The sequence below is a fragment of the Bos grunniens genome, chromosome X (assembly GCF_055505025.1).
Source record: "Bos grunniens cultivar Pamir isolate PY7600 chromosome X, Bosgru_T2T1.0, whole genome shotgun sequence".
In the NCBI taxonomy this organism is placed as follows: Eukaryota; Metazoa; Chordata; class Mammalia; order Artiodactyla; family Bovidae; genus Bos; species Bos grunniens.
The window spans coordinates 65330522-65353751 of NC_141194.1; positions in this window are offsets into that span (position 1 = coordinate 65330522).

Consider the following 23230-nt stretch of genomic DNA (forward strand, 5'->3'; position numbering starts at 1 on the left):
ATGATTTTTGCCATACAGCAACATGAATTGGCTATAGGTATATATGTGTCACCTACATTTTGAACCACCCCCCCCCCACCCCGCCACTGCCTTCCCCACCCTATCCCTCTAGGTTGTCACAGAGCACCAGCTTTGGGTGCCCTGCTTCATGCATTGAACTCGCACTGGTCCTCTATTTTACATATGGTAATGCACATGTTTCAATGCTGTTCTCTCAAATCATCCCACCCTTGCCTTATGCTACTGAGTCCAAAAGTCTGTTCTTTATGTCTGTGTCTCCTTTGCTGTCCTGCCTGTAGGATCATCAGTATTATCTTTCTAAATTCCATATGTATTTGTTAATATACAGTATTTGTCTTTCTGACTTACTTCACTCTGTATAATAGGCTCCAGGTTCATCCAATTCATTAGAACTGACTCAAATGCATTCCTTTTTATAAGCTGAGTAATATTCCATTGTGTATATGTACCACAACTTCCTTATCCATTCATCTGTCAATGGACATCTAGGTTGCTTCCATGTCCTCAGTTCAGTTCAGTTCAGATCCGTCACTCGGTTGTGTCCGACTCTTTGTGACCCCATGAATCCCAGCACTCTAGGCCTCCCTGTCCATCACCAACTCCCGGAGTTCACTCAAACTCACGTCCATCGAGTCAGTGATGTCATCCAGCCATCTCATCCTCTGTCATCCCCTTTTCCTCCTGCCCCCAATCCCTCCCAGCATCAGAGTCTTTTCCAATGAGTCAACTCTTCGCATGAGGTGGCCAAAGTACTGGAGTTTCAGCTTTAGCATCATTCCTTCCAAAGAACACCCAGGACTGATCTCCTTTAGAATGGACTGGTTGGATCTCCTTGCAGTCCAAGGGACTCTCAAGAGTCTTCCCCAACACCACAGTTCAAAAGCATCAATTCTTCGGCGCTCAGCCTTCTTCACAGTCCAACTCTCACATCCATACATGACCACAGGAAAAACCATAGCCTTGACTAGACGGACCTTTGTTGGCAAAGTAATGTCTCTGCTTTTCAATATACTGTCTAGGTTGGTCATAACTTTTCTTCCAAGAAGTAAGCGTCTTTTAATTTCGTGGCTGCAGTCACCATCTATAGTGATTTTGGAGCCCAGAAAAATGAAGTCTGACACTGTTTCCACTGTTTCCCCATCTATTTCCCATGAAGTGGTGGGACTGGATGCCATGATCTTCATTTTCGGAATGTTGAGCTTTAAGCCAACTTTTTAGTAATGTATTAAACAAAAGAGTCCGAAATGCAGCACTTGGATGCAATCTCAAAAACGACAGAATGATCTCTGCTCATTTCCAAGACAAACCATTCAATATCACAGTAATCCAAGTCTATGCCCCAACCAGTAACACTGAAGAAGCTGAAGTTGAACGCTTCTATGAAGACCTACAAGACCTTTTAGAACTAACATCCAAAAAAGATATCCTTTTCATTATAGGGGACTGGAATGCAAAAGTAGGAAGTCAAGAAACACCTGGAGTAACAGGAAAATTTGGCCTTGGAATACGGAATGAAGCAGGGCAAAGACTAATAGAGTTTTGCCAAGAAAATGCACTGGTCATAACAAACACCCTCTTCCAACAACACAAGAGAAGACTCTATAAATGGACATCACCAGATGGTCAACACTGAAATCGGGTTGATTATATTCTTTGCAGCCAAAGATGGAGAAGCTGTATACAGTCAACAAAAAAAAAGAGCAGGAGCTGACTGTGGCTCAGACCATGAACTCCTTTTGCCAAATTCAGCCTTAAATTGAAGAAAGTAGGGAAAACCACTAGACCATTCAGGTATGACCTAAATCAAATCCCTTATGATTATACAGTGGAAGTGAGAAACAGATTTAAGGGCCTAGATCTGATAGATAGAGTGCCTGATGAACTATGGAATGAGGTTTGTGACATTGTACAGGAGACAGGGATCAAGACCATTTCCATAGAAAAGAAATGCAAAAAAGCAAAATGGCTGCCTAGGGAGGCCTTACAAGTAGCTGTGAAAAGAAGAGAAGCGAAAAGCAAAGGAGAAAAGGAAAGATATAAACATCTGAATGCAGAGTTCTAAAGAATAGCAAGAAGAGATAAGAAAGCCTTCTTCAGCGATCAATGCAAAGAAAGAGAGGAAAACAACACAATGGGAAAGACTAGGGATCTCTTCAAGAAAATCAGAGATACCAAAGGAACATTTCATGCAAAGATGAGCTTGATAAAGGACAGAAATGGTATGGACCTAACAGAAGCAGAAGATATTAAGAAGAGATGGCAAGAATACACAGAAGAACTGTACAAAAAAGATCTTCACGACCCAGATAATCACGATGGTGTGATCACTGACCTAGAACCAGACATCTTGGAATGTGAAGTCAAGTGGGCCTTAGAAAGCATCACTACGAACAAAGCTAGTGGAGGTGATGGAATTCCAGTGGAGGTATTTCAAATCCTGAAAGATGATGCTGTGAAAGTGCTGCACTCAATATGCCAGCAAACTTGGAAAACTCAGCAGTGGCCACAGGACTGGAAAAGGTCAGTTTTCATTCCAATTCCAAAGAAAGGCAATGGCAAAGAATGCTCAAACTACCACACAATTGCACTCATCTCACATGCTAGTAAAGTAATGCTCAAAATTCTCCAAGCCAGGCTTCATCAATACGTGAACCATGAAATTCCTGATGTTCAAGCTGGTTTTAGAAAAGGCAGAGGAACCAGAGATCAACTTGCCAACATCTGCTGGATCATGGAAAAAGCAAGAGAGTTCCAGAAAAACATCTATTTCTGCTTTATGGACTATGCCAAAGCCTTTGACTGTGTGGATCACAATAAACTGTGGAAAATTCTGAAAGACATGGGAATACCAGACCACCTGATCTGCCTCTTGAGAAATTTGTATGTAGGTCAGGAAGCAACAGTTAGAACTGGCCATGGAACAACAGACTGGTTCCAAATAGGAAAAGGAGTTCATAAAGTCTGTATATTGTCACCCTGTTTATTTAACTTCTATGCAGAGTACATCATGAGAAACGCTGGACTGGAAGAAACACAAGTTGGATTCAAGATTGCCGGGAGAAATATCAATAACATCAGATATGCAGATGACACCACCCTTATGGCAGAAAGTGAAGAGGAACTCAAAAGCCTCTTGATGAAAGTGAAAGTGGAGTGAAAAAGTTGGCTTAAAGCTCAACATTCAGAAAACGAAGATCATGGCATCCGGTCCCACCACTTCATGGGAAATAGATGGGGAAACAGTGGAGACAGTGTCAGACTTCATTTTTCTGGGCTCCAAAATCACTATAGATGGTGACTGCAGCCATGAAATTAAAAGACGCTTACTCCTTGGAAGGAAAGTTATGACCAACCTAGATAGCATATTCAAAAGCAGAGACATTACTTTGCCAACAAAGGTTCGTCTAGTCAAGGCTATGGTTTTTCCTGTGGTCATGTATGGATGTGAGAGTTGGACTCTGAAGAAGGCTGAGCGCCCAAGAATTGATGCTTTTGAACTGTGGTGTTGGAGAAGACTCTTGAGAGTCCCTTGGACTGCAAGGAGATCCAACCAGTCCATTCTGAAGGAGACCAGCCCTGGGATTTCTTTGGAAGGAATGATGCTAAAGCTGAAACTCCAGTACTTTGGCCACCTCATGCGAAGAGTTGACTCATTGGAAAAGACTCTGATGCTGGGAGGGATTGGAGGCAGGAGGAGAAGGGGATGACAGAGGATGAGATGGCTGGATGGCATCAGTAACTTGATGGACGTGAGTCTGAGTGAACTCTGGGAGTTGGTGATGGACAGGGAGGCCTGGCGTGCTGCGATTCATGGGGTTGCAAAGAGTCAGACACGACTGAGCGACTGATCTGATCTGATCTGAATGTCATTTTCTCAATTTTGATAGATGTGGTATAAAATGTTATCATTTTATGGGCTAATGATGTCTAATAGTTCTCTGTGCTATCTTTGAAACAGCTCTTCTGTGAATCTGAAATTATTCCAAGATAAAGTTTATTTTTAAAATTCTGTCTCTAGATTTTATGGTTACTTTGTATTATAATTATGTGTTTATCTTCCTCTGTAGACTGTGAGAACTACTAGAGCCTGGGCCATTCAGCACTATTCCTGTGTTCATCGATAGTTATTGGGGACAACCTTAGGATGATTAAAATAAGCCAAGAAGACACTGAGAGGCTGTGGAAAAAATTCCAAGTTGTTGTCTTCCTTACTTTACATTATGTATCATTCAATTTAATAAACCGAATGTGTTGCTAATAAACATTTTTTTTGTCTCTATCATCCATCCAGGAAGACTTAAAGAAAAAGATATTTGGGAAACCTGCTCTCAAAAGCTGAGAACCCCCTTCTTTTTCCACCTGCTCACCTTTACTCATTTTTAAAGTGTTCCTTCTCCTTGCCTCAAAATCTTTGGCACAGTAGCTTTGAAGAAGTGGGAGAACAGTGAGCTTGGGTTCTAGTCTACACTGTCACATCCTGGGTGTGAAAGCTTCGGTAAATTACTTAATCTCTATGAGCCTGCTTCTCATCTCCCTAATTAACAAGATTAAATGAGAAAGTGTATGTGATACAGTGTATAGGTCCAAGATACTAGGTGGCTTTCTGCACTTATTTGTGTGTGATTTTTTTTTTTTTTTTTTTTACTGCCAAACATACTCTTTGTCTAGTGTTCTCTCTGTGAATGGTTAGCCTAACCAACTTTTCCAAGGCAGAACCTAAACCATCCTTGGCTCATTCCTCTCTCTAATACCTCCTTCCTGAATTTTAAAATCACCACTAAGTCCTACTAATTCTTAATTATCTGCTCCATCCTCTCATTTTGATCCCACTGCCATTGCCTTAGTTTCTCCCTGGGCTATAGTAATAGCCCCTTAACTGATCTCCTTGCCTTCAGATTTGTTTTCCATTTTTCATACTGATTTCATATTGATTTTAAAAATGTTTGTCTGTGTTACTCCCCAACTTAAAATTATCCTGTCAATTCTTATAACCTTTAACATAAATCCAAAATTTTTAGGATGACATTGAGATCTAGCCCGTGTGTATCCTTCCAGCTATGTTGCTCTCTAGTTTCTGTTATATCCCTAAGCTTTAGTTATCTTGAATTATTTGCAGTTTCCTGAAATCACTGTACATTCTCTCATAGTTACACTGTTCCCTCTGTTGGAAGACTTCCTCTCATCCATTTAAAAAAATGTGCTAAATCTTGTGGCCAATTCTCATTTCCCATCTTACTTGACCTATCAGCAGCATTTTATGCAGTTGATCACTCCCTCCGTGATATATTTTATTTACCCAACTTTTATTTATTTTTAGGAGTATATTGGAATTTGCTGTGATTTTTAAAAAGTCAATTAATTACTCACATTTGAGATCCAAAGGGTTGACCAGACTAGTATATAAAGGTACATAGTAGAAACACATCAATGTAGATATTAAAGCAATCAGAATGATGAAGAGACGAAATTCGTTGTGTAGGAGGATATTGGAGTAATTAAGGGGTGGTAAATTTTTTTGTTCAAAAGTAATTTATTTAGTGCCCTCTGTGCTAGAAACTGTGCCCGGGGCTCATGGCCAAGACGTAGGAAGGAAGAAGGAAAAGATGAAATAAGATATCAAGATGAGTAAGATCTTGGATCCTTCAAGGCATTCAAATGGGAAGACAGGGCTAAAATAGGTAATATTAATTAAGCATTGCTGCTGCTGCTGCTGCTAAGTCATTTCAGTTGTGTCCGACTCTGTGCGACCCCATAGATGGCAGCCCACCAGGTTCCCCTGTCCATGGGATTCTCCAGGCAAGAACGCTGGAGTGGGTTGCCATTTCCTTCTCCAATGCATGAAAGTGAAAAGTGAAAGTGAAGTCGCTAAGTCATGTCCGACCCTCAGTGACCCCATGGACTGCAGCCTTCCAGGCTCCTCCATCCATGGGATTTTCCAGGCAAGAGTACTGGAGTGGGGTGCCATTGCCTTCTCCGAGGATTGTATTGCTATAAATTCCTTTTAGAACTGCTTTTGCTGCATCCCATAGGGTTTGGGTCATTGTGTTTTTGTTGCCATTTATTCTAGGAATTTTTTAATTTCCCTTTTTATTTCATTGGTAACCTGTTCATTATTTAGAAACATATTGTTTTATCTCCATGTTTTTGTGTTTTTTTCTAACACTTTCCCCCCTATAATTGATATCTAGTCTCATAGCATTGTGATCAGAAAAGATGCTTGATATGATTTCAATTTTCTTAAATTTACTGAGGCTTGATTTGTGAGCCAAGAAGTAGTCTATCTTGGAGAATGTTCCATGTGCACTTGAGAAGCAATTGTCTTCTTCTGCATTTGGACAGAATGTCTTGAAGATGTCAATTAGGTCCTTATTAATTTTCTTTTTGATGATCTGTCCATTGGTGTAAGTGGGGTGTTAAAGTCCCCTACCATTATTGTGTAACTGCCAATTTCCCCTTTTATATATGTTATTGTTTGCCTTATGTATTGATGTTCTCCTATGTTGAGTATATAAATATTTACACTTGTTATATCTTCTTCTTGGATTGATCCCTTGATAATTATGTAGTGTCCTTCCTTATCTCTTGTAATATTCTTTATAGTTGTCTATTTTGTCTGAGATGACAATTGCTACTCCAGCTTTCTTTTGATTTCCATTTGTGTGGAATATCTTTTTCCATCCTCTCACTTTCAGTCTGTATGTGTCTCTAGGTCTGAAGTCGGTGTCTTGTAGACAGCATTTATATAGGTCTTGTTTTGTATCCATTCAACCAGATTGCATCTTTTGGTGGAGTATTTAATCCATTTACATTTAAAGTAATTATTGATATATATGCTCCTTTTGGCATTGTCTTAATTGTTTTGAATTTGTTTTTGTAAGTCTTTTCCTTCTCTTGTGTTTCCTGTCTATAGAAGTCCCTTTAACATTTGTTGTAAAGCTGGTTTTATGGTGTTAAGTTCCTGTAATTTTTGCTTGCCTATAATGCTTTTGATTTCTCCATCAATTTTGAATGAAATCCTTGCCAGGTAGAGTAATTTTGGTTGTAAATTTTGCCCTTTTAGTACGTAAATATATCCTAACCTTCCTTCCTGGCCTGCAGAGTTTCTGCTGAAAGATCAGCTGTTAATCATACAGGATTTCTCTTGTATGTTACTTGATGCTTTTCCCTTGCTGCTTTTAATATTCTTTCTTTGTGTTTAATCTTTGTTAGTTTGAGTAATATGTGTCTCGGCATGTTTCTCCTTGGGTTTATCGTGTATGGAACTCTCTGTACTTCCTGGAGCTGGTTGACTATTTCCTTTCCCATGTTAGGGAAGTTTTCTCCTATAAGTTCTTCAAAATTTTTCTTAGACCCTTCCTTTTTCTTCTTCTGGGACCCATATAAATCAAATGTTGGTGCCTTTAGTATTGTCCCAGAGGTCTCTGAGACTATCCTCAATTCTTTTCATTCTTTTTCCTTTATTCTACTCTTCAGCATTTGTTTCCACCATTCTGTCTTCCAACTCATTTATTCATTCTTCTGCCTCAGTTTTTCTGCTACTGAGTCCTTTAGGGTACTTTTAATTTCAGTAATTGTGTTGTTCAACTCTGTTTATTTATTCATTATTTCTTCTAGGTCCTTGTTAAATATGTTATTTGATTCTTGCATTTTCTCCAATCTATTTTTGAGATTTTGTATCATTTTTATTCTGAATTCTTTTTCAGATAGTTTGTCTATTTCCTCTTCATTTATTTGGTCCTGTGAGTTTTTACCTTGTTCCTTCATTTGCACAATATTTCTCTGTCTTTTCACTTTTTATCTAACTTACTGTGTTCGAGGTCTCCTTTTCCCAGGCTTTAGGGTCATATTCATTCTTCCTTTCAGTTTCTGCCCTTGGTGGGTAAGGTTGGTCCAGTGGTTTGTGTAGGCTTTGTGTTGGGAAGGACGCATGTCTGCATTCTGATGGGAGAGGTGAGTTTCTTCCCCCTTTGATGGGCAGAGCTGTGTGACATGATATGCTTTGGGTGTCTGTGGGAAGCCTGTCTATTGATGGTTTTTTTTTTGTCTTGTTTATTGTTTCTGTGAGGCGTCTTGCACTGAGTGCTGTTGGCAGTTGAGTGACACCAGGTCTGGGATACAGGTAGAGGCCTTTGTGAGAGTTTTCATGAATACAGGGTTAGGAGTTCTTTGGCAGTCTAGGGTCCTGGACTCAATGCTTCCACTCCAAAGGCTCAGGCCTGATCTCTGGCCAGGGAACCGAGATTCCACAGTTGCTTATGGCACTAAGGGGATTAAAATAAGCACACAAACCCCCAAAACAAACCAATTCAACAAACAAAAGATGAACCCCAGAGAAATGGTAAATACAAAATCAGACAAATGATAAAAATGAAGGAACATACACACACACCCATACACACACACCGACAAAATGAAAACAGTCCAAAGAAAAGATGATATGAGGAATTGACCTGGTGAGCAAAGGAAACCAAAATTGATATCCAGCAATTAAAAATAGCACTAACTGAAACACAAACTGGAAAACAAAACTAACATAGAGTGCCAACTGGAGAATAAAGCAAAGCAAAGAAAACAAACTAACAAACACGGTGAAATAAAGAAAGAAAAGAAAAAAATAGAAAAGCAAAGTTAAATAGAAATATGTAAGAAAGATAATGACTACAGCCAGAAAAGAACAATAAGAAAAACAAAAACCAAAACCAGAACAAAATTTAAGAAAGAAAAAGAAAAGCTCACAGAACCACACAATGTCAATGCAGAGGTAGAAGTCTATAAAGGAAACAAAAAATGTGATTTAAAAGAAAATTCTCAAAAGCTTAAATAGAGTTAGTAGTAATGATAAAATCAATAACCACAGCAACAGAGAATAAAAAAAGAAGAGGACAAAATCCAGAACCAATTACAGAACAAATCAAAAGATACAAATAGTAATAAATGTTTTTCTTGGATCTCAGCTGTCAGCATCCTTTCCCTCATTATGAATCACAGTCTGCCTTCACCTCCCTAGGATGCCTTTCAATACTGGGCTGGTCTCTGCATCTCCTGTGGATACTGCTCAGACTCTAATCTGGCTCTTCTCCTGCATGTTCTTGCCTCCAATGTCCACAGGTGTCAGAACTAGGGCATTTTCCTTTATGGGAACTCTCACTGCCCTTTTATATGTTCCATAGACAGAATCTGCCTAGTTTATCAGGTGGATTTAATCTCCAGTTTGTACAGTTGTGGGGAAGTTTTTGATCCTCTTCCTTAGCCACACTGTCCCTAGGGTTCAGTTGTGGTTTTATTTCCACCTCTGCATGTGAGTCACCAACAGGAGTTTGCTTCTGAGACTGCCCTGGAGGACCTAGGTCTGCCCCAGTGAGGACAAGGTGTGGAGGTGGCACAGCTGCTTGGATTGCAGGGATCCTGTCAGCGCCAGGTAAACAAGGGGCTGACAGCCAGGGGAGCAGGAGATATGGTGCTCTTAGGGATTTTTAGCCTCTGGGAGCTCTGCCCCAATAGGGATCAAGCGTGGAAGTGGTGTGGCTTTTTGGATCATGGAGCCCCTGGCAGAGCCATGTACATAGGGGAGCCAGCAACCATCTGCACATGAGATATGGTACTATTAAGGTTATTTCTAGCCTCTGGCAGCTCTGCCTCAGTGAGGATTGAGCATGGAGGTGGTGCAGCTGCTTGGATTGCAGGGACCTTGGCAGCACTAAGTATGCAGGGATGCTGGTGGCCTCAGGTGCAGGAGCTATGGCACTGTTAGAGTATTTTTCTAGTCTCTGGAAGCTGGCATTCAAAGGGCCTCCATGGCTGGTCCTTTGCTGTTACTTTGCACAGCAGATGCTCAAAGGCCTCCCTGGCTAGGGTTCTTCTCTATTCCTTTGTGCATCAGGCACTTACAGGACTACTCTCTCTGGGGTCTTTCTCTATTGGTCAGCTGCCAAAACTGGCATGTAGGGAGAGAGAGGCTACAGTGATGTGTGTGTGACTCAGCAGTATCACCTTGCCTTCATGACTGTCTGACCTTCCTCTGAAGGCAATCCCCACTGCGATCTCCTCCCTCATGTCCCCTCAGGCTGTCTCCTCACAGTCTCACCCTGGGATTTCTGTCCAATCTCTGCACTCTAGCTCCCAGCCACCGTGCGTTCCAGGGAATTGCATCCCTGTCCAGGGTACGTAGTGTTGCAGCAAGGATGGTCTATGTGGTTCTCACTCCATTTGGAGTGTTACAGATCTGCTGCTGCACTCTCCAATAGACTCAAGCGCTTTTCCTCTGTTGCAAACAATCGCCCCGTTGTGGGGATCTGACCTCTGCTTCAGTTCCCTCACCTCCTAAGTGCAGGTCCAGTCCTGCTCACTCTTTTCTTTTTCCCTTCTTTCCTTTGTCCTACTAAGTTTTGTGTGGACTTAAATATTCCTTTCTGGTGGTCAGGGACTCCTGTCTGTCATCAGTTTTTCTGCAAGATCTTCTGCATATGAAGGTATATTCTTGATGCATCTGTGGAGAGAGATGTATTCCACATCCACCTACTCCTCCACCATCTTAGTTCTCCACAATGTTTTCTTAATGACTTAAGTCTCCCAAAGCAGAAATAAATAAAAGCAAAAATAAACAAATGGGACCTAATCAAACTTAAAAACTTTTTCACAGCAATGGACACCATAAACAAAATGAAAAGACAGTGTATGGAATTGAAGAAAATATTCACAAATGGTGTACAGATAAGGGCTGAATTCCCAAAATATGCGGACAGTTCATATAACTCAATATCAGTAAAATGAACAATCCAATTAAAAAACGGGCAGAAGACCTAAAAGGACATTTCTCCAAAGAAGACATACAGATAAGCCAACAGGCACATGAAAAGATGCTCAGCATTGCTAATTATTAGAGAAATGCAAATCAAAACCACAATGACGTATCAGCTCATACCAATCAGAATGACCATCATCAAAAAGTCTATAATAATAAATGCTGGAGAGGGTGTGGATATAAGGGAACCCTCATATACTGTTGGTGGGAGTGCAAATTGGTGAAGCCATTATGGAAAACAGCATGGTAATTCCTTTGAAACTAAAAACAGTGCTACCATACAATCCAGCAACCCCACTCCTGAGCATTTATCTGGAGAAAAGTATAATTTTGCAGTACATAAAAAATACATGCACCCCAATATTCATTGCAGTACTATTTACAATAGCCAAGACATGGAAGCAACCTAAGTGTCCATCAACAGAGTAATGGATAAAGAAGATATGGTACATAGATACAATAGAATATTACTCAACTATAAAAAAGAATGAGTAATGCCATTTGCAGCACCATGGATGGACCTAGAGATTATCATACGAAGTGAAGTAAGTCAGACAGAGAAAGACAAATATCATATGATATCAATTATATCTGGAATCTGAAAAATGATACAAATGAACTTATGCACAATACAGAAACAGACTCATAGACATAGAAAACAAACCTATGATTACCAATGGGGAAAGTGGAGAGAGGAATAAATTAGGAACTTGAGGTTAACAGATACACATTACTATATATAAAATAGATAAACAACAAGGCCCTACTGTATAGCACAGGAAACTACATTAAATCTTCTTATAACCTATAATGGAAAAGAATCTGAAAAATAATATATATATATAAATGAATTAATTTGCTGTACAGCAAAAACTAACACAACAGTGTAAGTCAACTATAATTGATAAAAAGAATATAAAAAAAGAATATGGCAATTCAAATATCAGCAATAAACACACAAAAATGCACATCTGCATGGTTGAATTCTGAGCAAGGATACAGAATTCATTTTCCTGATAATGTTTCAGTATTATTAATAAAAATGTCATGATGGTCAATAAGACCAAGCCTTGCAAATGAGTTATTCTGAGGTATGACAACAGATGTCGAGAATTTCCTTGTGATTTTCTGAATTATTTATAATTATATCAAACTTCTGAATTCTCAGATTGTTTCATTTTCTTCCAAAAATATGTCCAATCCATTCAAAATTTCTCTCATGTTTCTTATTTTTTTATTGAGGTATAGTTGATGTACAATATTATATGTTTCAGGTATACCTCATAGTGATTCAGTGAAAATATTTTAATAGATCATACTCTAAATGTTATAAAATATTGACCATATTCCATGTTACACGATGTGTCTCTACAGTTCGCTTATTTCATATGTAGTAGTTTGTACCTTTTATTCCTCTATGCCTATTGTGCCCCTCCCCCTTCCTTCTCCCCACTGGTAGCCACTAGTTTGTTCTCCATATCTCTTTGTCTCTTGGAGCCTCTTGGTTTCCCACATTTTTGAGACATTACCCAGCTATTCTTAATAAATATGAAAGCCTAGTGTCAATGCATTTCCCTACCAGTACTGGTGCTACAAAAGACTTTCTCCCCAGAAATCTCTTTGGCAGGAGGCAAAGATCTCCAAAGGACATAAACAGTGTTTTTCTGGGCCATCAGGCCTGGGCTTAGGCCTTTGAAGAAGGAGATTGGCGCTATTTTCTCTTATTTCTAAGTGCATCATTGAGTGAAAAAATGCTTTCTTCTCCATCTCTGTTTCCAAGTGCTGCAGTGGACTAAAACCTCTAAGAAGCTTCTCTCTTCAGCAGTTGTATGTCTTAGAAACTGTGCTGTCATTCTGTTTTCCCTTCCCACATCTAGCCACAGCCTCACCTCAGAAGTCAGTCACCTGATTTGATTTGCTTTCTCATTACCTTCTCCCCAACCAAGTAAATACATTTTTATAATCCCTGTGTGGTTACATCCTCCCTACTCTCTTGTGGAATGACAGATTGCCTCTTGCAAACATTTAAAATGGAGCAATTCTGATCAATTTTTTGTTTTTTATTCCCAGGGATACCTGAAATAGGAATGTTCCCTCTATATAGTACTTTCCTAAGTCATGCCAGGAACAGTTTATCAGTCATATCAGGAACAATAGGAACACAGAATAGAGTCTGTGCTCTTAGTTTTATGAAGTAGTCTCCTTTGACGTGGCTGCCCCTTTGACAGAGGACACTATCACAATTTTCCACTGATGCTTTCTCTTGATCTCTGAGCAATGGTCTTTGCTGCGGCCATCCACCTTCAGTCACCAGGCTGTCAACATCTTCCAGAATATTGCTGCACCAGCAGAGATTTATTTTAGCCAGAGTTTCTTCTGCATGGTATCTTGAAGCCCACAGGTGCCACCAAGACTCATGTCTCTGTCATTCTCGGACACTGCCCCAAGTGCAGGAATTTCTCATTATTTTTTCTTCTCCATATCTGACTCTTCTTAACCCTTTCTTGAATGCCCTCTGGCTTTTTTTGTTTCATGGTTAAAAAAATATTACCTTACCTTCCACTTTGTTTTGCAGTGTTTACTCCAACTCTTTGTCTTAACTGTAGCAATAGAAAACTGCAACAAAAATAACTAGTTGTCATTTTCAATTTTTTGTTTAACTTATTTAAAGACACCATGCCTTGCAGCATTTTCCAGTAGAGGATTCTCTTGTCATACCCCACTACTATATAGACTTGGGGGGTATAATAATGAAACATTATCTTAGTTATCCCAAAATAATATAACACAGCAGTTAAGAGCTCCGATTTTATAGTAACAGATTAAGGTTCAAATCCTGGTGTTTTCACTTACTAGCTGTGTGACTTTCGTCAAGTGAATTCACCTTTCTAAGCCTGTTTCCTTAATTATAACAAAGGTAATAAACCTGGTCTTTTAGGATTGTTAATCCTAAAATTGAGGATGATGCTTAAGTGAGATAAAATTAAAGTGCCTAACATTGATCCTTCAAGATGGGAACTCTTCATAAATATTGTTATTGTTGTTACTTCAAATTAAGCCTCATTCCTCTTACAAGCTCTTCCTACTCTGAGGTCCATGATTCATGACAGCTACCAAGAGCTTGAATAGAGGCTCTTCCTGAATTGCCAAGGAACTATTAATATCACAAAATGCAGAAGACAAAGTGGGAATATGGCTAGAGCATCCAGAGCTTTAATAGAAAAAGAAAGCCCACGGTTCTCTCTTCTTGAGCACCACCATGTGGTACAACTAGAAATGTAGGATTGCAGCCTGGGGAAGAGTGAGGTTGGAGGAAGTGAACCGGAAGGCTTCTACTGAAAATTAGTAAGGGATGCCATGTAAATGGATAAGACAAACAAGGGAGGGAGAATACAAAGAAAAAAGAGCAAAGGCAGCAAATTGGAGTAATATAAGTCAAGGTTGCTTACAAAATAAAATACCTATCAGATATCTAGTGACTATGGATCCCATAGGAAACAAGATAGAGTGTAAAGATAAGTGAATATATTCTTGGGCCAAGAAATAGAGCAGGAAAACTCTGTTTGCTTCTCTTCTCATTCCATTTTCCCTCCTTATTTTACTCCTTTTATCCCTTCTTGCCTTTCTCCTTCCTTTCTCCTTCTTTTACACTATGCATCTGCTTATCCATTCATCCTTCCACCCATTTAGCCATTCATCATACATCCATACAGCACTGGAACAGGGGACAAAAAAATAAGTAAACTACAGCCCTTTCCTACAGAAAGACTCCATCTGGAAGATGGGGGAGAGTAGGTGGCAAGTAAACACATGCTTATATGTCAATACCCATCAGCCAAAGATCCCAGAAACAAACCTGTAGTTGAACAAAGTTGGATTTTTTGTTTACTGTAACAAGAGAGAATGCATGAATGCACACACAGAGGAACCATGAATGTGGAGTATATCAGTAAAAAGGAATTAGAAAGGACTTATAGGATTTGCACAATGTAGGACTTTGCTTTGGATTAGATGCTGTTAGGGAGCAGGGGCAATTCTCTGGAAATTTTAATAACTCTTATCTAGAAGGAGAGAAGAATAACCCACACCTTAGAGCTATAAGTGGTAAAGAAGCAGCAGCCATTGGAATTGGCTGGGAGAAGGGATGTTTTGTATTTTGGTGCTTTGACATAGTGACCTTAAGAAGTAGTCTTGTTTCTTATGTCTCACTTTACCATAGTCACAGATATTACTTGATGATAGTGTTCTGTGAAGTTGTTTAGCTTCAAAAAGAAAATATCATGGCCTAGCTGCAAGTGTCAGGCCAGCTCCTAATAACACGAAGACCTTGTTGGAAGTATCAGGTCACTTCCCAGATGTTAGGATCTGCTTTTCTCTTTCTCGGTGCCCCCAGCTTGGCAAGAAAAGATAAAGTTAAGCCTCTGGACATTAATTCATAATACCTAGATCCCTGGTGGCTCAGATGATAAAAGAATCTGCCTGCAATGTGGGAGACCTGGGTTCGATCCCTGGGTTGGAGAGATTCACTGGAGAAGGGCATGGCAATCCACTCTAGTATCCTTGCCTAGAGAATCCTATGGACAGAGGGACCTGGAAGGCTATAGTCCATGGACTCACAAAGAGTCAGACACAATTGAGTGACTAACACACACACACACACAAATTTAAATTATTGTTGGTATTTCATAAACCAAGATTAAGAGGGTGTTCAGAAAATGCAACCTGTGGTTAGACTAGATTAATCCTTCTTGTTTCTTTTGTTAGGATGAGCTGTAGAATCATTTGATGTGATATTGGCTGCACAATAGCATCTTAGACTGTAGACAGGACACATTCATCAGTGGCAGCATAAGCGATTAATGAAAGTGAAATCATTCTTAGTCTTTGAAACGTAAATCAAAACTGGTGGAGATGGGAGTCTAGATTACAAAACCATGACAATGAAAATATGTTCCAGAATCCAGCTGGGTATGTTTTAGAGTTCCAGGGTTTTTTAAGCTCAGAAGCAGACTGTTCTGCTTATCCTGTAATATTTATATGAGTGCAGCAAGTATTTCAGTTCAGTTCAGTTCAGTTCAGTCGCTCAGTCGTATCCGACTTTTTGCGACCCCATGAATCGCAGCACGTCAGGCCTCCCTGTCCATCACCAACTCCAGGAGTTTACCCAAACTCATGTCCATCGAGTCGGTGATGCCATCCATCCATCTCATCCTCTGTTGTCCCCTTCTCCTCCTGCCCCTAGTCCCTCCCAACATCAGGGTCTTTTCCAATGAGTCAACTCTTCGCATGAGGTGGCCAAAGTATTGGAGTTTCAGCTTCAGCATCAGTCCTTCCAATGAGCACCCAGGACCGATCTCCTTTAGGATGGACTGGTTGGATCTTCTTGCAGTCCAAGGGACTCTCAAGAGTCTTCTCCAACACTACAGTTCAAAAGGATCAATTCTTTGGTGCTCAGCTTTCTTTACAGTCCAACTCTCACATCCATACATGACCACAGGAAAAACCATAGCCTTGACTAGACGGACCTTTGTTGGCAAAGTAATGTCTCTTCTTTTTAATATGCTGTCTAGGTTGGTCATAACTTTCCATCCAAGGAGTAAGCATCTTTTAATTTCACGGCTGCAATCACCATCTACAGTGATTTTGGAGCCCCCCAAAATAAAGTCTGACACTATTTCCATTGTTTCCCCATCTATTTCCCATGAAGTGATGGGACCAGAGGCCATGATCTTAGTTTTTTGAATGTTGAGCTTTAAGCCAACTTTTCACTCTCCTCTTTCACTTTCATCAAGAGGCTTTTTAGTTCCTCTTCACTTTCTGCCATAAGGGTGGTGTCATCTGCATATCTGAGGTTATTGATATTTCTCCTGGCAATCTTGATTCCAGCTTGTGCTTCATCCAGCCCAGCGTTTCTCATGATGTACTTTGCATATAAGTTAAATAAACAGGGTGGCAATATACAGCCTTGACGTACTCCTTTTCCTGTTTGGAACCAGTCTGTTGTTCCATGTCCAGTTCTAACTGTTGCTTCCTGACCTGCATACAGGTTTCTCAAGAGGCAGGTGAGGTGGTCTGGTATTCCCATCTCTTTCAGAATTTTCCACAGTTTATTGTGATCCACACAGTCAAAGTATTTACTTGTACACAAATTCTCTTTTGGGTAGCTAAGAGAAAGTCAAGGGCTACACAATTGTCCATGACAATGCTAACTAATGAATTCAGAGTAGTTTTTGGGCCTCTAGAGCAAAAGTCATGTCATTTATAACTTCTGTTAGTGTCAGAAAAAAGTTTTGGACTGCTTTGAGTGGTATTATTTATGTTATGGGAATTGTAAATTGCACATTATGCAAAAAGGAGTCAGTTATTGGGAATTCTGCCAGGTAGCTTCTGCTCCCCTCATTTTAGAGGTTTTTGTTTGTTGTATTTTTCCAGGCTAAGTTAGTGGAAGATAAGGGTAAGCCTAATAGCCACATGATTAGTATTCTAGTTGGTTATAGGCTGTACTGGAAGGGTAAGTACCACTTGGTCATTTTTTGTCCTTTGAGGTGGGCAAATTCCTTGAGTGGAGTGAAATAGTTCCTGCAAATCAGCTACAGTGTCTCTGAAAAGAACATGTATTTATTCCCATTCCTGAGAGTTTGTTTATAAGGTTATGATGACCACAGCAGAAGCACTTTTAAAAAATTGAAAGCATAGCTGATTTATAATATTGTGTTAGTTTTGGGTATACAGGATTGTGATTCAGTAATTTTGTAGTTTATATTGCATTATAGGTTATTACAAGATATTGTGTATAATTTCCTGTGTTATACAGTAAATCCTTTTTGCTTATCTATTTTATGTATAGTAGTTTGTGTCTGTTAATATCATACCACTAATTTATCCCACCCCTTTGGTAATCACATTTGTTTTCTATGACTGTTTCTATTTGTATATACAGTCATTTGTATTATTTTTTAGATTACATGTATAAGTAATATCATATAGTATTTGTATTTCACTGTCTGATATTTCACTAAGCATACTATTCTCTAGGTATATTCATATTGCTGCAAATGGCAATATTGCATTCTTTTTTATGACTGAGTAATATATACATATATTCATATATACATATAACTTACATATTCTTGATCCAATTGTCTGTTGCTGAGCACTTGGGTTACTACAATTTCTTGGATATTGTAAAGGGTGCCATTATGAATATTAAGGTGCACATGTCTTTTCGAATTCAGTTCACTTCAGTTCAGTTGCTCAGTCGTGTCTGACTGTTTGTGATTTGATGGACAGCAGCACACCAGGCTTCCCTGTCCATCACCAACTCCTGGAGCTTAATCAAACTCATGTCCATTGAGTCAGTGATGCCATCCAACCATATCATCTTTTCTCCTCCCCTTCTCCTCCTGCCTTCAATCTTTTCCAGCATCAGGGTCTTTCCCAATGTGTCAGTTTTTCACATCAGGTGGCCAAAGTGTTGGAGCTTCAGCTTCAGCATCAGTCCTTCCAATGAATATTCAGGACTGATTTCCTTTAGGATTGACTCATTTGATCTCCTTACAGTCCAAGGGACTCTCAAGAGTCTTCTCCAATACCACAGTCCAAAAGCATCAATTCTTCGGTGCTCAGCTCTCACATCCATACATGACTACTGGAAAAACAAGAGTTTTAACTATACAGACTTTTGTCAGTAAAGTAATGTCTCTGCATTTTAGTTCTGTCTAGGTTGGTCATAGGTTTTCTTTTAAGGAGCAAACATCTTTTAATTTCATGTCAGCTGTCACCAACTGCAGTGGTTTTGGAGCCCAAGAAAATAAAGTCTCTTACTGTTTCCATTGTTTCTCCATCTATTTACCATGAAGTGATGGGACCAGATGCCATGATTTTAGTTTTTTTGAATGTTGAGTTTTAAGCCAGCTTTTTCACTCTCCTCTTTCACCTTCATCAAGAGGCTCTTTAGTTCCTCTTCACTTTCTGCCATAAGTGTGGTGTCATCAGCATATCTGAGTTTCTTGATACTTCTCCCTGCAATCTTGATTCCAGCTTGTGCTTCATCCAGTCTGGCATTTTGCATTATGTACTCTGCATATAAGGTAAATAAGCAGGGTGACAATATACAGCCTTGATGTACTCCTTTCCCAATTTTGAATCAGTCCATTGTTTCATGTCTGGTTCTACCTGTTGCTTCTTGACCTGCATACAGATTTCTCAAGTGGCATGTCAGGTGGTCTGGTATTCCCATCTCTTGAAGAATTTTCCACAGTTTGTTGTGAGCCACATAGTCAAAGGCTTTAACATAGTCAATGAAGCAGAAGTAGATGTTTTTCTGAAATTCTCTTGCTTTTTCAATGATCCAACAGATGTTGGCAATTTGACCTCTGGTTCCTCTGTCTTTTCTAAGTCCAGTTTGAACATCTGGAATTTCTCAGTTCACTTACTGTTTATGGCTAGCATGTGAAATGAGTGCAATTGTGCAGTAGTTTGAACAGTCTTTGGCATTGCCCTTCTTTGGGATTGGAACAAAAACTGACCTTTTCCAGTCCTGTGGCCATTTTTGAGTTTTCCAAATTTTCTGGCATATTGAATGTAGCACTTTTACAGCATCAACTTTTAGGATTTGAAATAGCTCAGCTGGAATTTCATCACCTCCACTAGCTTTGTATGTCATGATGCTTCCTGAGGCCCATTTGACATTGCACTCCAGAATGTCTGGCCCTAGGTGAGTGATCACACCATCATGCTTATCTGTGTCATGAGGTCTTTTTCTGTATAGTTCTTCTGTGTATTCTTACCATCTCTTTTTCATATCTTCTGCTTCTGTTAAGTCCATGCTGTTTCTGTCCTTTTTGTGCCCATATTTGCATTAAGTGTTCCCTTGGTATCTCTAATCTTCTTGAAGAGATCTCTAGTTTTCCCCATTCTACAGTTTTCCTCTATTTCTTTGCATTGGTCACTTAGGAAGGCTTTCTTATCTCTCCTTGCTATTCCTTGGAACTCTGCATTCAGATGGGTATATCTTTCCTTTTCTCATTTGCCTTTTGCTTGTCTTTTTTTCTCAACTATCTGTAAGGCCTCCTCAGACAACCATTTTGCCTTTTTGTATTTCTTTTTCTTGGGTATGATTAAGATCGCTGCATACTGTACAATGTTACAAACCTCTGCCCATAGTTTTTTGGGCACTCTATCAGATCTAATCCCTTGAATCTTTTTGCCACTTCCATGTATACTCATAAGGGATTTGATTTAGGTCATACCTGAATGGTCTAGTGGTTTTCCCTACTTTCTTCAATTTAAGTCTGAATTTGGCAATAAGGAGTTCATGATCTGAGCCAGAGTCAGCTCCTGGTCTTGTTTTTGCTAACTGTATATAGTTTCTCCATCTTTGGCTGCAAAGAATATAGTCAATCTGTTTTCCATATTGACCATCTGATGATGTCCATTTGTAGAGTTTTCTCTTATGTTGTTGGAAGAGGGTGTTTGCTATGACCAGTGTGTCCTTCTAGCAAAACTCTATTAGCCTGTGCCCTGCTTCATTTTGTACTCCAAGGCCAAACTCGCCTGTTACTTCAGGTATCTCTTGACTTCCTACTTTTGCATTCCAGTCCCCTATGATGAAAAGGACATCTTTTTTGGGGTCTTAGTTCTAGAAGGTCTTGTAGGTCTTAATAGAACTGTTCAACTTCAGCTTCTCCAGCATTAATTGTTGGGACATATACTTGGATTACTGTTATAATGAATGGTTTGCCTTGAAAATGAACAGAGATTATTCTGTTGGGATATTGGTTACCTAACCAGATGTTGGACCTGCGTCTCTGTGGAGGGAGTGCTGAGTCCAGGACACTAGACCACCAGATAACTCCTTACCCCTGGGAGTATTAATCAGTGAGAACTCCCATGATGACCTCCACTTGTATCCAAAACCTGCCAGCACACAACTGCCTGCATCACCCAAAACAGGACACCTCACACAAGCAACAAGCAGGACAAGAACACAAACCCAATCATCAGCAGACAGACTTCCCACACACACCCCAAAACACAACACCTCTCATGGTCCTGCTCATCAGAGGGTAAAATCTCACCTCCTCCCTCCAGAATGCAGGCACAAATCCCTCCAAACAAGAAGTTACACGAGCCATTGAACCAAACTCACCCACTCGGGCCAGGGATCAAAAGCAAGAAGAGCTATGATTCTATAGTGTCAAGAGAGAGGACCACAAACACAGTAAGTTAGATAAAGTGAAAAGACAGAGAAATACTATACAAATGAAGGAATAAGGTAAAAAATCACAAGACCAAATAAATGAAGAGAAAATAGGGAAACTACCTGAAAAATAATGCCGAGTAATGATAGCAAAGATGATCCTAAATCTCAAAAATAGAGTGGAAAAAATTCAAGAGTCATTTAACACATTTAATAAGGACCTAGCAGAAATAAAGAATAAACAGAGATGAACAACACAATTATTGAAAAAATACTCTAGAATGAGAAGTAATTAGCAGCAGAATAACTGAACCAGAAGAATGTGTAAAGGCCTTGGCATAGTCAATAAAGCAGAAATAAAGGTTTTTCTGAAACTCTTTCTTTTTTGATGATCCAATGGATGTTGGCAATCTGATCTCTGGTTCCTCTGCCTTTTCTAAATCTAGCTTGAACATCTGCAAGTTCACGTTTCATGCACTGTTGAAGGCTGGCTTGGAGCATTTTGAGCATTATTTTACTAGTGTATGAGATCAGTGCAATTGTGCAGTAGTTTGAGCATTCTTTGGCATTGCCTTTCTTTGGGATTGGAATGAAAACTAACCTTTTCCAGGCCTGTGGCCACTGCTGAGTATTCCAAATATGCTGGCATATTGAGTGCAGCACTTTCACAGCATCATATTTTAGGATTTGAAATAGATCAACTGGAGTTCCATCACCTCCTCTAGCTTTGTTCATCGTGATGCTTCCTAAGGCCCACTTGACTTCACATTTCAGGATGTCTGGCTCTAGGTGAGTGATCACACCATTGTGATTATCTGGGTCATGAAGATCTTTTTTGTATAGTTCTTCTGTGTATTCTTGCCACCTCTTCTTAATATCTCCTGCTTCTGTTAGGTCCATACCATTTCTGCCCTTTATTGAGCCCATCTTTGCATGAAATGTTCCCTTGGTTTTCTTGAAGAGATCTCTAGTCTTTCCCATTCTATTGTCCACCTCATTAGAAATGACTCAAATGTATTTTTATCTATAGCTGAGTAGTATTCCATTGTGTATATTTACCATACTTCCTTATCCATTCATCAGCCAACATCTAGGTTGCTTCCATGTCCTAGCTATTACAAACAGTGCTGCAATGAATATTGGGTACATATATCTCTTTCAATTCTGGTTTTCTCAGTGTGTATGCCCAGAAGTGGGATTTCTGGGTCATATGGCATTTCTATTTCCAGTTTTTTCAGGAGTGTCCACACTGTTCTCCATAGAGGCTCTACCAGTTTGCATTCCCACCAACAGTGTAAGAGGTTCCCTTTCCTTTACACCTTCTCCAGCATTTGTTGTTTGTAGACTTTTTAATGGCAGCCATTCTGACATGCAGAGATGATACTTCATTGTGGTTTTTATTTGCATTTCTCTAATAATGAGTAATGTTGGGCATCTTTTCATGTGTTAATTAGCCATCTGTAAGTCTTCTTTGGAGAAATGTCTGTTTAGTTCTTTGGCCTACTTTTCGATTGGGTCATTAATTTTTCTGGTATTGAGCTGCATGAGCTGCTTGTGTATTCTGGAGATTAATTCTTTGTCAGTTGTTTCATTTGCTATTATTTTCTCCCATTCTGAAGGTTGCCTTTTCAGCTTGCTTATAGTTTCCTTCATTGTGCAAAAGCTTTTAAGTTTAATTAGTTTATTATAATTAATTTGTTTATACATAATTAGTTTATTTATAAATTCCATATATATGGGTTAATATACTGTATTGGTGTTTCTCTTTCTGACTCACTTCAGTCTGTATAATAGGCTCCAGTTTCATCCACCTCATTAGAACTGACTCAAATGCATTCTTTTTTATAGCTGAGTAATATCCCTTGTGTATATGTACCACAACTTACTTGGATCAGCTGACATCTAGGTTGCTTCCATGTCCTAGCTATTGTAAACAGTGTCACAATGAACAGCACTTTCATCTGTTAATTTTTGCTTTTATTTCCATTACTCTGGGAGGTAGGTCATAGAGAATCTTGCTGTGATTTACATCAGAGAATGTTTTGTGTATGTTTTCCCCTAAGAGTTTTATAGTTTCTGGTCTTACATTTAGGTCTTTAATCCATTTTGAGTTTATTTTTGTGTATGGTGTTAGAAAGTGTTCTAGTTTCATTCTTTTACAGGTAGTTGACCAGTTTTCCCAGCACCACTTGCTAAAGAAATTGTCT